This window comes from Bufo bufo, chromosome 2 (genome assembly GCF_905171765.1).
Source record: "Bufo bufo chromosome 2, aBufBuf1.1, whole genome shotgun sequence".
Lineage (NCBI taxonomy): Eukaryota > Metazoa > Chordata > Amphibia > Anura > Bufonidae > Bufo > Bufo bufo.
In genome coordinates, this window is record NC_053390.1 from 94,763,537 (window position 1) to 94,775,666 (window position 12,130).

Consider the following 12,130-nt stretch of genomic DNA (forward strand, 5'->3'; position numbering starts at 1 on the left):
GCTGAGGTGGTATTCCCATGTCCTCATCATCAGGAAACATAAGTGGTTGTGCGTTAGTGCATTCTATCTCTTCCACCCCTGGGGCGCCCTGCACAGCAAGCACGCACCAGAAGAGGCTCCCAGCCTTCTGGCCACTCTTGATGCCGACGCCCCTAAGACTTGAGAAAGGAGTTATAAACTCCGAAACGCGTTGTCTACTGCACAATAAACAGCTATCAAACCAAACGTTCCGCGATTGAGGTCGTCTTTTGTGCGCCAAAGAAGTACCCTACCGTGTGCCAGCACACAAACCACCCACAACTTCCTCCACAGTCCCTAGGAGTTTTTGGCAACTCCATCCAAAGGGACCGAACGGGTACTGGCGGCACCGACCTCCCCCCTCCCTCTCTCTGTGGACCTGCCCCTACGGACATTGTGCGCACCCATGCACAACACCAAAAGGTTAGCACACTCCATCCATTTCTACAAACCGTATTATCGATACCCACCACCCTATGAGCGCCTCTCCCCATTTTTTGTCTCTCGCCACAACTACCCCTGGGGAAGGGCTAGGTGGATGCCCTTGGGAAACCCTGCCAGCAGAGTCTTCAAACAGCATAAGAGACTGCTGCATAAGTTGAGGCTCAGACAGTTTCCCTGATATGCATGGGGGTGATGTGACAGACTGATGGGCTTGGTTTTCATGCGCCATCTGTGCGCTTTCTGCAGAAGACTGGGTGGGAGATAATGTGAACGTGCTGGATGCACTGTCGGCCACCCAATTGACAAATGCCTGTACCTGCTCAGGCCTTACCATCCTTAGAACGGCATTGGGCCCCACCAAATATCCCTGTAAATTCTGGCGGCTACTGGGACCTGAGGTAGTTGGTACACTAGGACGTGTGGCTGTGGCAGAATGGCCACTTCCTCTCCCAGCACCAGAGGGTCCACTAACACCACCACGACCATGTCCGCGTCCGCGTCCCTTACTAGATGTTTTCCTCATTGTTACCGTTCACCACAATAAGAAAAATATTATTCGTGCCAATGTATTGAATTCAAAATCAGGCCTTTTTTTTACAGACACCTAACACTATCTGGCTATCAATTTAGGTACCGTATTACACTAATACAGGCACACCAGTAATGACAGATTTAGCTGAATACAAATTTGAGGCCTATTATTTAGGCGCTGGGTGACAGGTATACGTTTACGGACAGAATTAGACTTGGATCTGCACTGTAGCGTGTGTGTGAAGTGCTTGAGAATGACCCTATCAGCACCTTGAATCTAATCTACCCTTTTAGGGATAGATTTAAAGTAGGCCTGATACAGCAGAAACCACTAATTTTGAGAATTGCAAAATTGGGAATTGTTTTTCAACCCAGAACAAAAACTGTGCTTTGTTGGACATTAAATAACTTGACCAGCTAAAACACTAATGACAGATTTGGATGAATATAAATGTGAGGCCTATTTTTTAGGCGCTGGGTGACAGGTATACGTTTAATCACAGAATTAGACTTGGATCTGCACTGTAGCGTGTGTGTGAAGTTCTTGAGAATGACCCTATCAGCACCTTGAATCTAATCTACCCTTTTAGGGATAGATTTAAAGTAGGCCTGATACAGCATAAACCACTAATTTTGAGAATTGCAAAATTGGGAATTGTTTTTCAACCCAGAACAAAAACTGTGCTTTGACGGACACTAAAAATAACTTGACCAGCTAAAACAGTAATGACAGATTTGGATGAATATAAATGTGAGGCCTATTTTTTAGGCGCTGGGTGACAGGCTCAACTTGCCCCTGATGTAGTATATGGCCAAAAAATAACCACACTATTGATGGTTAAATGCACGTGATGAAAGCTTGACCCTGATGTAGGATATAGCAAAAAATAACCACACTATTGATGGTTAAATGCACTTGATGAAAGCTTGACCCTGATGTAGGATATAGCAAAAAATAACCACACTATTGATGGTTAAATTCACTTGGGGGACAGGCTCAGCTTGCCCCTGATGTAGTATATGGCCAAAAAATAACCACACTATTGATGGTTAAATGCACTTGATGAAAGCTTGACCCTGATGTAGGATATAGCAAAAAATATCCACACTATTGATGGTTAAATGCACTTGGGGGACAGGCTCAGCTTGCCCCTGATGTAGTATATGGCCAAAAAATAACCACACTATTGATGGTTAAATGCACTTGATGACAGCTTGACCCTGATGTAGGATATAGCAAAAAATAACCACACTATTGATGGTTAAATGTACTTGGTGGCAGCTTGTGCTGGCGCACCACAAGCCACAAAATGGCTGCCGATCACCCCAGAAAAAAGTGACTGAAAAACGCTCTGGGCAGCCTAAAAACACTGAGCAATTGAATAGCAGCAGTTCAATGATCCACAGCTGTAGATCGATCACTGAATGAAGTCTTTTGGAGGAGTTAATCACTGCCTAATCTCGCCCTAACGTCGCAGCAGCAACCTCTCCCTACATTTGTATCAGCAGAGTGACGTGCAGCGCTACGTGACCCAAGCTTATATAGAGGCTGGGTCACATGCTGCACTGGCCAATCACAGCCATGCCAATAGTAGGCATGGCTGTGATGGCCTCTTAGGGCAAGTAGTATGATGCTTGTTGATTGGCTGCTTTGCAGCCTTTCAAAAAGCGCCAAGAAAGCGCCGAACACCGAACTCGAACCCAGACTTTTATGAAAATGTTCGGGTTCGGGTCCGTGTCACGGACACCCCAAAATTCGGTACGAACCCGAACTATACAGTTCGGGTTCGCTCATCCCTACTCTTAATCAATGTTTGGTGGAAGCCGGTGTATCGCAGGCCTCAATATATATTTAGTGGAAGCCGGTATATCAGTATTTTCTGGAAACATATATTTAGAACAGCTTAATGAGTATTTGCTGGAAACCAGTATATCAAACCCCTTAATCAATATTTGGTGGAAGTTGGTGTATCGCAGGCCTCAATCAATATTTTGTGGAAGCTGGTATATCTATCCCCTCTATCAGTATTTTGTGGAAACAGGTATGTAGAACCGCTTAACGAGTATTTGCTGGAAGCCAGTATATCAAACCACTTAATCAATATTTGGTGGAAGCCGGTGTATTGCAGGTCAATCAATATATTGTGGAAGCCGGTGTATCACACCCCTCAATCAATATTTTGTGAAAGCTGGTGTTTCACACCCCTTAATCAGTTTTTTTAGGGGCAACAGGTATATTACACCAGTTGCAATTAGTTTTTCCAATAGCGTCTGTCCCTCATTCTAGCTGCGGTATTTCAGCAGAACCACACACAACTGCTGCACAATACAAATGCACTATAATATACTTTCTATGTTAGAAGGTATATTATAGGTATATCACATCCCTCAATAATTTTTTTTTGGGGGGGGGGCAACAGGTATATCACACCAGTTGCAATTAGTTACGCCAATAGCCTTTGTCCCTATCTAGCTGCAGTATCGCAGTAGAACCGCAGACAACTGCTGCACAATACAAATGCACTATAATATACTTTCTATGTTAGAAAGTATATTATAAGTATATCACACCCCTCAGTATCAAAAACATAGATCACAGCAATAGTTTCTTTCAAGGATATTTATTTTTCAATTGATATGCGGCAGGAGATTTTATTGTGCAAACGTTTTCGGCCGTATCTGGCCTTCGTCAGGCACTATGGAGATTATAATAAGGCAATTTCAGTAACAATTCGTTTTGAGTCAATTTACATAATTGATTATGGGTACATATTCATAATATACATATGTATGTCAAAAAGCAAAAGATAAAAATAAATAAAAGTGTTGCCGTCCTTTGATTATTCAGTTGCTGGTTATATAAATCACAATGGTGTAGAATATCTGTTATTTGGTTAAGGAAGGTATATCACCGTTTGTGCATTTTACATACACCTGGTCAAATTATCAGGGCATTATCATTGCTGATATTACAATTCAATATTTTTGTACATATTTCCTTATGATGTGTTCATATTCTTACATTCAGGTACATCATCTATCATTTGTCATTTGATCCTCTACTAGTCTTATCACTACATGCTGCAATTCTCAATCCTATCGTGCTAAAAAGACATTGGACCATTATATTGTGAGAGTGATCCTGTTAGTAATACTATTTTACATGATGCATTAACCATAACACATAAAAACATATATAAATCAGGCATGGTTATCCTTTAGCTAGTAGCTACTTACCTGTGCCGCTGGAGGTAAACAGGGGAAGATGCTGTTACATGTGAGGAGCCTATGGCCGCCGGAATGTGTATATAAACGCATGATGGTATGGTTGGTCTCTGCTCTTTTATGAGAGCCATAAGGTCGGCATATGGTGGCGTTGTAGGCGGGATCTAGGCCAATTCGCACTCAAACATGTGGTGGAACGCACCGATTGTATCCCGGTGCGTTCCACCGACCGGAGGTCACTTCCGGTCGGTGGAATGCACCGGGATACAATCGGTGCGTTCCACCACATGTTTGAGCGCGAATTGGCCTAGATCCCGCCTAAATCAAAATATTGATTTGATTTAGATTTATTTTCTGTTCATTCACGTTGCATTTTGTTAATTGATAAAAATAAACTATTAACTTTTTTAAGCATTTTTACTTTAAAGCATTTTTCCACAGTTGCCTAAAACTTTTGCACTGTACTGTTTGTCTAAATGCCAGTACATTATAGGTAAAAAAAAAGAAAAAAAAAAGTAATGGTCAAAGATTTCTTAGTTAAAGGGGTTCTGTCACCTGAAAAATGGGTATTAACCCCTTAAGGACACAGCCTTATTTCACCTTAAGGACCAGGCCATTTTTTGCAAATCTGACCAGTGTCACTTTAAGTAGTGATAACTTTAAAACGCTTTGACTTATCCAGGCCATTCTGAGATAGTTTTTTCGTCACATATTGTACTTCATGACACTGGTAAAATGAAGTCAAAAAAATTATTATTTTTTGCATAAAAAAATACCTAATTTACCAAAAATTGGGAAAAATGAGCAAATTTCAAAGTTTCAGTTTCTCTACTTCTGTAATACATAGTAATACCCCCAAATATTGTGATGACTTACCATTCCCCATATGTCTACTTCATGTTTGAATTATTTTGGGAATGATATTTTATTTTTTGGGGATGTTACAAGGCTTAGAAGTTTAGAAGCAAATCTTGACATTTTTCAGAAATTTACAAAAACCCAATTTTTAGGGACCACTACAGCTCTGAAGTCACTTTGCGAGGCTTACATAATAGAAACCACCCAAAAATGACCCCATTCTATAAACTACACACCTCAAGGTATTCAAAACTGATTTGACAAACTTCGTTAACCCTTTAGGTGTTGCACAAGAGTTATTGGCAAATGGGGATAAAATTTGAGAATTTAATTTTTTTGCCTAATTTTCCATTTTAACCCATTTTTTCCACTAACAAAGCAAGAGTTAACAGCCAAACAAGATTGTATCTTTATTGCCCTGACTCTGCCGTTTACAGAAACACCCAATATGTGGCCGTAAACTACTGTACGGCCACACAGCGGGGCATAGAGTGAAAGGTGCGCCGTTTGGCTTTTGGAAGGCAGATTTTGCTGAACAGTTTTTTTGACACCAGGTCCCATTTGAAGCCCCCCTGATGCACCCCTAGAGTAGAAACTCCATAAAAGTGACCCCATCTAAGAAACTACACCCCTCAAGGTATTCAAAACTGATTTTACAAACGTCATTAACCCTTTAGGTGTTGCACAAGATTTAATGGAAAATAGAGATACAATTTCAAAATTTCACTTTTTTGGCAGATTTTCCATTTTAATAATTTTTTTCCAGTTACAAAGCAAGGGTTAACAGCCAAACAAAAACTCATTATTTATGGCCCTGATTATGTAGTTTACAGAAACACCCCATATGTGATCGTAAAATGCTGTACGGGCACACGGCAGGGCGCAGAAGGAAAGGAATGCCATATGGTTTTTGGAAGGCAGGTTTTGCTGGACTGGTTTTTTTGAAACCATGTCCCATTTGAAGCCCCCCTGATGCACCCCTAGAGTAGAAACTCCAGAAAAGTGACCCCATTTTAGAAACTACGGGATAGGGTGGCAGTATTGTTGGTACTAGTTTAGGGTACATATGATTTTTGGTTGCTCTATATTACACTTTTTGTGCAACAAGGTAACAAGAAATAGCTTTTTTGGCACCGTTTTTTTTTTTGTTATTTACAACATTCATCTGACAGGTTAGATCATGTGGTAATTTCATAGAGCAGGTTGTCACGGACGTGGAAATACCTAATATGTATACAATTTTTTTTAATTTATGTAAGTTTTACCCAATGATTTAATTTTTAAAACAAAAAAAAAAGTTTTAGTGTCTCCATAGTCTAAGAGCCATAGTTTTTTCAGTTTTTGGGCGATTATCTTAAGTAGGGTCTCATTTTTTGCGGGATGAGATGATGGTTTGATTTGCACTATTTTGGGGTGCATATGACTTTTTGATCACTTGCTATTGCACTTTTTGTGACGTAAGATGACAAAAAATGGCTTTTTTTACACCGTTTTTATTTTTATTTTTTTACGGTGGTCACCTGAGGGGTTAGGTCATGTGATATTTTTATAGAGTCGGTCGATACGGACGCGGCGATACCTAATATGTATACTTTTTTTTTATTTATGTAAGTGTTACACAATGATTTCATTTTTGAAACAAAAAAAATCATGTTTTAGTGTTTCCATAGTCTAAGAGCCATAGTTTTTTCAGTTTTTGGGCGATTATCTTAAGTAGGGTCTAATTTTTTGCGGGATGAGATGACGGTTTGATTTTTACAATTTTGGCGTACATGCAACTTTTTTGATCACTTTTATTACCTTTTTTTGGGAAGTAAGGTGGGTAAAGTAACATGACCTTTTTATAGATCAGGTCGTTACGGACGCGGCGATACCAAACATGTGTAGGGAATTTAATTTTTTTAATTTTTAATCAGTGATAAATGTGTTTTTTTATTTTTACTTTTTTTTTCACTTTTTTTCACTTTTTTTTTGACCCAGACCCACTTGGTTCTTGAAGATCCAGTGGGTCTGATGTCTGTATAATACAGTACAGTACAATTTATATTGTACTGCACTGTATTTTACTTACACTGAACAGATCTATGCCTTCAGCACAGATCTGTTCAGCACCATGGACAGCAGGACGCCTGAGACGGCGTCCTGTTGCCATGGGAACCTTCCCCGTCTGCCACAACTTCGCAGACGGGGAAGGGTGAGGACGGGGCTGGCGGGGGGCTGTCTGGGAGCTCTCTCCCTCTCCCATCGGGGGGCTGCAAAGGCACAGCAGCCCCCCGATCGGAGAGGGAGGGAGCTCCCTGAGCTGTTAACCTTTTCCATACAGCGGTCCGTACGGACCGCGGTATGGAAAGGGTTAAACGGCTGACATCGCATCACCGATGTCAGCCGTTTATACCAGGGTGTCAGCAATGTGCTGGCACCCTGGTATACCCACTGTACACCAACGATTATTCAATGGGAGGCGGGCGGGGGATCGCGATCCCGCCTGCCACACCGCCCACCTCCCGCACCGCCCGCAACCCCCCCTGCACCTCCCACCGGGCTAAAATCATTCAGAGGTGCAGGGGGGATGATAAATATATATTTTCGCCACACTAAAGTTTCTGATCGCCGCGGTCAGGTACCGCGGGGATCAGAAACTGCAGAAATCGCAACAAACAGCAGGTCTGAATTGACCTGTGGTTTGTTGCGATTGCTGACATGGGGGGGTCACGGGACCCCCCCGCGCATTAAGCCTAGGTGCCTGCTCAATGATTTGAGCAGGCACCTTGTACCGATCACAGCCGGCCGGGCGGCAGTGATCAGAACAACACATGACGTACCGATACGTCATGTGTCCTTAAGGACTCGGGAAACATGCCATACCGATACGTCATGTGTCCTTAAGGGGTTACGCTGGCTGACATTAGCGATGTGCTAATGTGAGCTGAACATAACTATATTAGTGCCATCTCACTGCCTGCCGCCGTTATTGAGAAAAACAAACTTTTATAATATGCTAATTAGCCTCTAGGAGCAGAGGCTCCATTCTCCCACCTCTGGCCACGCCCTGCAACACTAGATTGACAGGGGCAGGCATCGTTGGTTTCCTACCTCCGTTCCTGTCTGCAGTTTAAATCTCGCGCTGTTCAGTATTCGGCGCAGGTGCAGTGAGGAAGTCAGCACCTGCGTCGAATACTGAACGGAGTGAGATTTACACAGCAGACACGGCCGGCGGGAGGAGACCAGCGCTGCCCTTGCCCTGTCAATCAAGAGAAGAAGAGCGTGAAAAGAGGTGGGCAAACTGAGCCTCTAGGAGCAGGTGCAATGCCCCCCCTGCTCCTAGACGCTAATTAGCATATTATAAAAGTTCGTTTTTCTCAATAAAGGCTTTAGGCAGTGAGATGGCACTAATATAGTTATGTTCAGCTGACATTAGCACATCACTAATGTCAGCCAGCTTAATACCCATTTTTCAGGTGACAGAAACCCTTTAAAGGATAACTGTCATATTTAGACCCTAATTTCAATTTTCATATATGTAGTTACTAATAACACGATATTCCAGAATCAGTTACTATTAGACTGACTTACCCCATATTTAATAAGATTCAGCCTTTAGCAACCAGTCTGCATAAAACTGCAATTTCACTATTCAGTTAAGATGGCCGCCACTGCCCTCACCCTGAGGCTAATCCTGCCTGCCCTCACTAGCCAGTAACAATAGCCCCCCAAAAGTGTCAGTAACCAGAGCCCTCCCCCCTAAAGGGTTAATCTCTTGCAGCACAAAGGGGTCCTCTTACCACATGTTGGTTTCATTTATACACTGAGCAGATGGCAGATCTCCCTTCCCTGTTGTGCGCTGCTCCAACTCTGCATTCTCCAGCTCTGCTGAGTGAGGGATTGTCTGCCAAGCGCAGGGACAGGGAGAATTGCACACAGCCCAGGCACTGTTATCAGCTGTTAGGGAGGACCTGGCTTTAATCATTTACTTACAGTCTCTGGCTGTCAGTAATATGAGCCTGCACGCTGCGTCCACCGTCCTTCAACAGATAGACGGACCATGCCTAGCAACCCTATTTTAAGCACAGGTAAAAGTAGGCAGTACAGGGAACAAAAATGTGGAATTAAGGGGTAATTGAATAAACAGTGAAAAGTTGAAATAGGGCCACCGAGGTGATATTAATCACCACAATCCAATACTCCAAAAAAATAATAATATGACAGTTATCCTTTAAATTTCTAAAAAATGACAGTTAGCATTAGTATAATACACTTTTATAAATAAACATAAAAAAACCTGTAAATTACAGACATATTTCCTCATTTTTAACATCCTGTACAATCCAGTGAACATATTAGTTATGTGATCATTAAATTATGTAAATAATTGATCTAACGAGTAGGGATAACACCTTTAGGGCTCATGCACACGGCAGTTGCAGTTTATACGGTCCACAAATTGTGGCTCTGTAAAACACAGATAGCAGCGTGTGTCTTCCGCATTTTGCGTAATGGAGCGTCCTGCCCTCTATAGAACTGTCCTATCCTTGTCCGAAAAACGGACAAAAATAGGTAATGTTTAATTTTTTTGGGGGGCTGCGGAACAGACATACGGATGCGGACCAAAAATATGTTTGTGTGCATGAAGCTCTTAAGGAGAGCTCAGTGATAGAGCCGTTGCTGCGATTTTAATATAATTATTGTTTATTTGCAAAATATGAAGCCTAATAAGCTTTTGTAGGAATAAATCGGAGAACTTAATATCTAGAATCTGTAAATAATTTTAAGTTTAGTCATCTTCACACAATTGAACCACTTTTTACTGATAGTTTATATTCTAACGTACACTTGGCCTAAAAAATGCTAACTATAATTTTATGACTTGGTCTCAGGAGGGTTTTCACGAATTATGATACTGAATTCCTTGGTGGATCTTTCATTTTCATACATTTTTTTAATCAAGTTTGAGACATATGCTCTTTTTAGAAAACCAAAGCAGGTCTTTTGGGAGACGGATTCTCTGGAGGATCTAACAGCACTGAGAAGGAATATTAAAGATGTCACTGGAGTCTTGTGCCAGTTATGCTGATAAAGTAAAAGTCTAACTTGTAACATATTTTAACTGTAGAGTTTCAGATATAAAAGAAAGCAAATTAAATGAATCAACATAAAGTTATAATAACAAAAGTCAACAGAAGTTTGGTATGGACTTGAAAAACTTTAAACATCTGCCATACTTTGTGCTGGAATGAATGCAGAAAAGTTAGGCATGAAAGTAAATACTCTAATGTTCAAATGAATAAGCCAATTAACTAAAATACACGGATCTTTTTATTTTGTATGATAAGAAATGTTTCCTTTCTGGATATCAGATATATTTGCCACACTGAATTCCGGTCTTTAACCGCCTCCGGACCGCCTAACGCAGGATCGCGTTCCGGAGGCGGCAGCCCTGCGCAGAGTCACGCATATATGCGTCATCTCGCGAGACGCGAGATTTCGCTCAAAGCCGGCCCGCGCATGCGCATCGCGGGCCGGCAAAAGTTAGAGGGGGGTCGGGTCATCAGCTTGCCAGCCAATGATAGTCGCTGGCAAGCTGATGATTTTTAAAAAACCGAATGAAAAGCCAGATAACACATCATATTTGTAAATATGATGTGTTAAATGGCTTGTCTGCTCCTCTGCTGGTCCTTTTCGTCGGTTGGTTCCAGCAGAGGAGCAGACATCACAGTGAGTAGCACCAAACACTACACTTAGCCCCAGATCACCCCCCATCACCCCAATTAACCCCTTGATCGCCCCTGTCAATCACCTAGTGAAAGGAAAAAAGTGATCAGTGTAAACTGGCACTTATTTTTCCCACTGGTATTGACTGTTAGGTTTTAGGATAGTTTAGGCCCCTTGGTTAGGTAGTTTAGCGTCAGTTAGCGCCCAGCCCACCGCACCGCAGTCACTGATTCGCTGATTAGCGTATCGCTAATCAGCATTTGTACTTTTATAGTATCTGTAAGTGATCAAAACTGATCACAGTCAGATCTATAATTGTATTAGTGTCACCTTAGCTCGCCCTCCACCCAAAACGCAGTGTTTGCCAGATCAGGAATGATCGGTCGACCACACGTGTGGTTCACCCACGCCCGCCCCGCCGCAGTGACAAAAAATATTATATTTTTTTATCACTGCACAATCACTTTCCAAGCCCTGCGGCGATAAAAAAAAACTGTTTTGATATTTTTTATCAATCGCAGCGGCCTCCGGTACTTCACTAGCCTCCCCTTTGTAAGACAGGCTTGCTTTTTTTCTTGGGTAGTCTCAGGGAATACCCCTAAATTTAGTAGTCCAAATGTCAAACAGGGGGTATTCTTCTGAAGAGGCCTACAGGCTTCTGACCCAGTCGGATGAGGAATGGGAACCCTCATCTGACAAATCTAGCGGGTCAGAATATGAACCTGTAGAGAGCAGTGGCAGTCTGACCCAAAGTTCGGACGAGGAGGTTGAGGTCCCTGATAGCACCAGGCGTACCCGGCCCCGTGTCGCTAGACCACAGGTTGTGCAGGATCCGTTTCAAGGGCAGCAGAGTGGGGCTGACGCTGTCGGATCACGTAGTGAGGCATACACCAGCAGCGCAGCCCTCCCTGGACCTAGTACCAGCACTGCCGTACAACATGGTGAAGTGGCGAGCACCAGAAGGGCAGTTGAAGCTGGTACGGTGGCACGTGCAATAGTTACCCCGTCGCAGCCACCGCAAAGACAGGCCCGTAGAGCCCCTAGAGTCCCTGAGGTGCTGGCAAACCCTGATTGGCAGTCACTAACTTCAGCCGCACCATTAGTTCCCCCTTTCACCGCCCAGTCTGGAGTTCGGGTTGAGACAGCTCAGATCGGTTCGGCCCTGGGATTTTTTGAGCTGTTCTTGACTGCGGAGCTCTTGGACTTAGTCGTGGCAGAGACAAACCGGTATGCCACACAATTTATATCCGCCAACCCGGGAAGCTATTATGCCCAGCCTTTCCGGTGGAAACCAGTCCAAGTATCCGAAATTAAAATTTTTCTGGGCCTTCTCCTGAGCATGGGT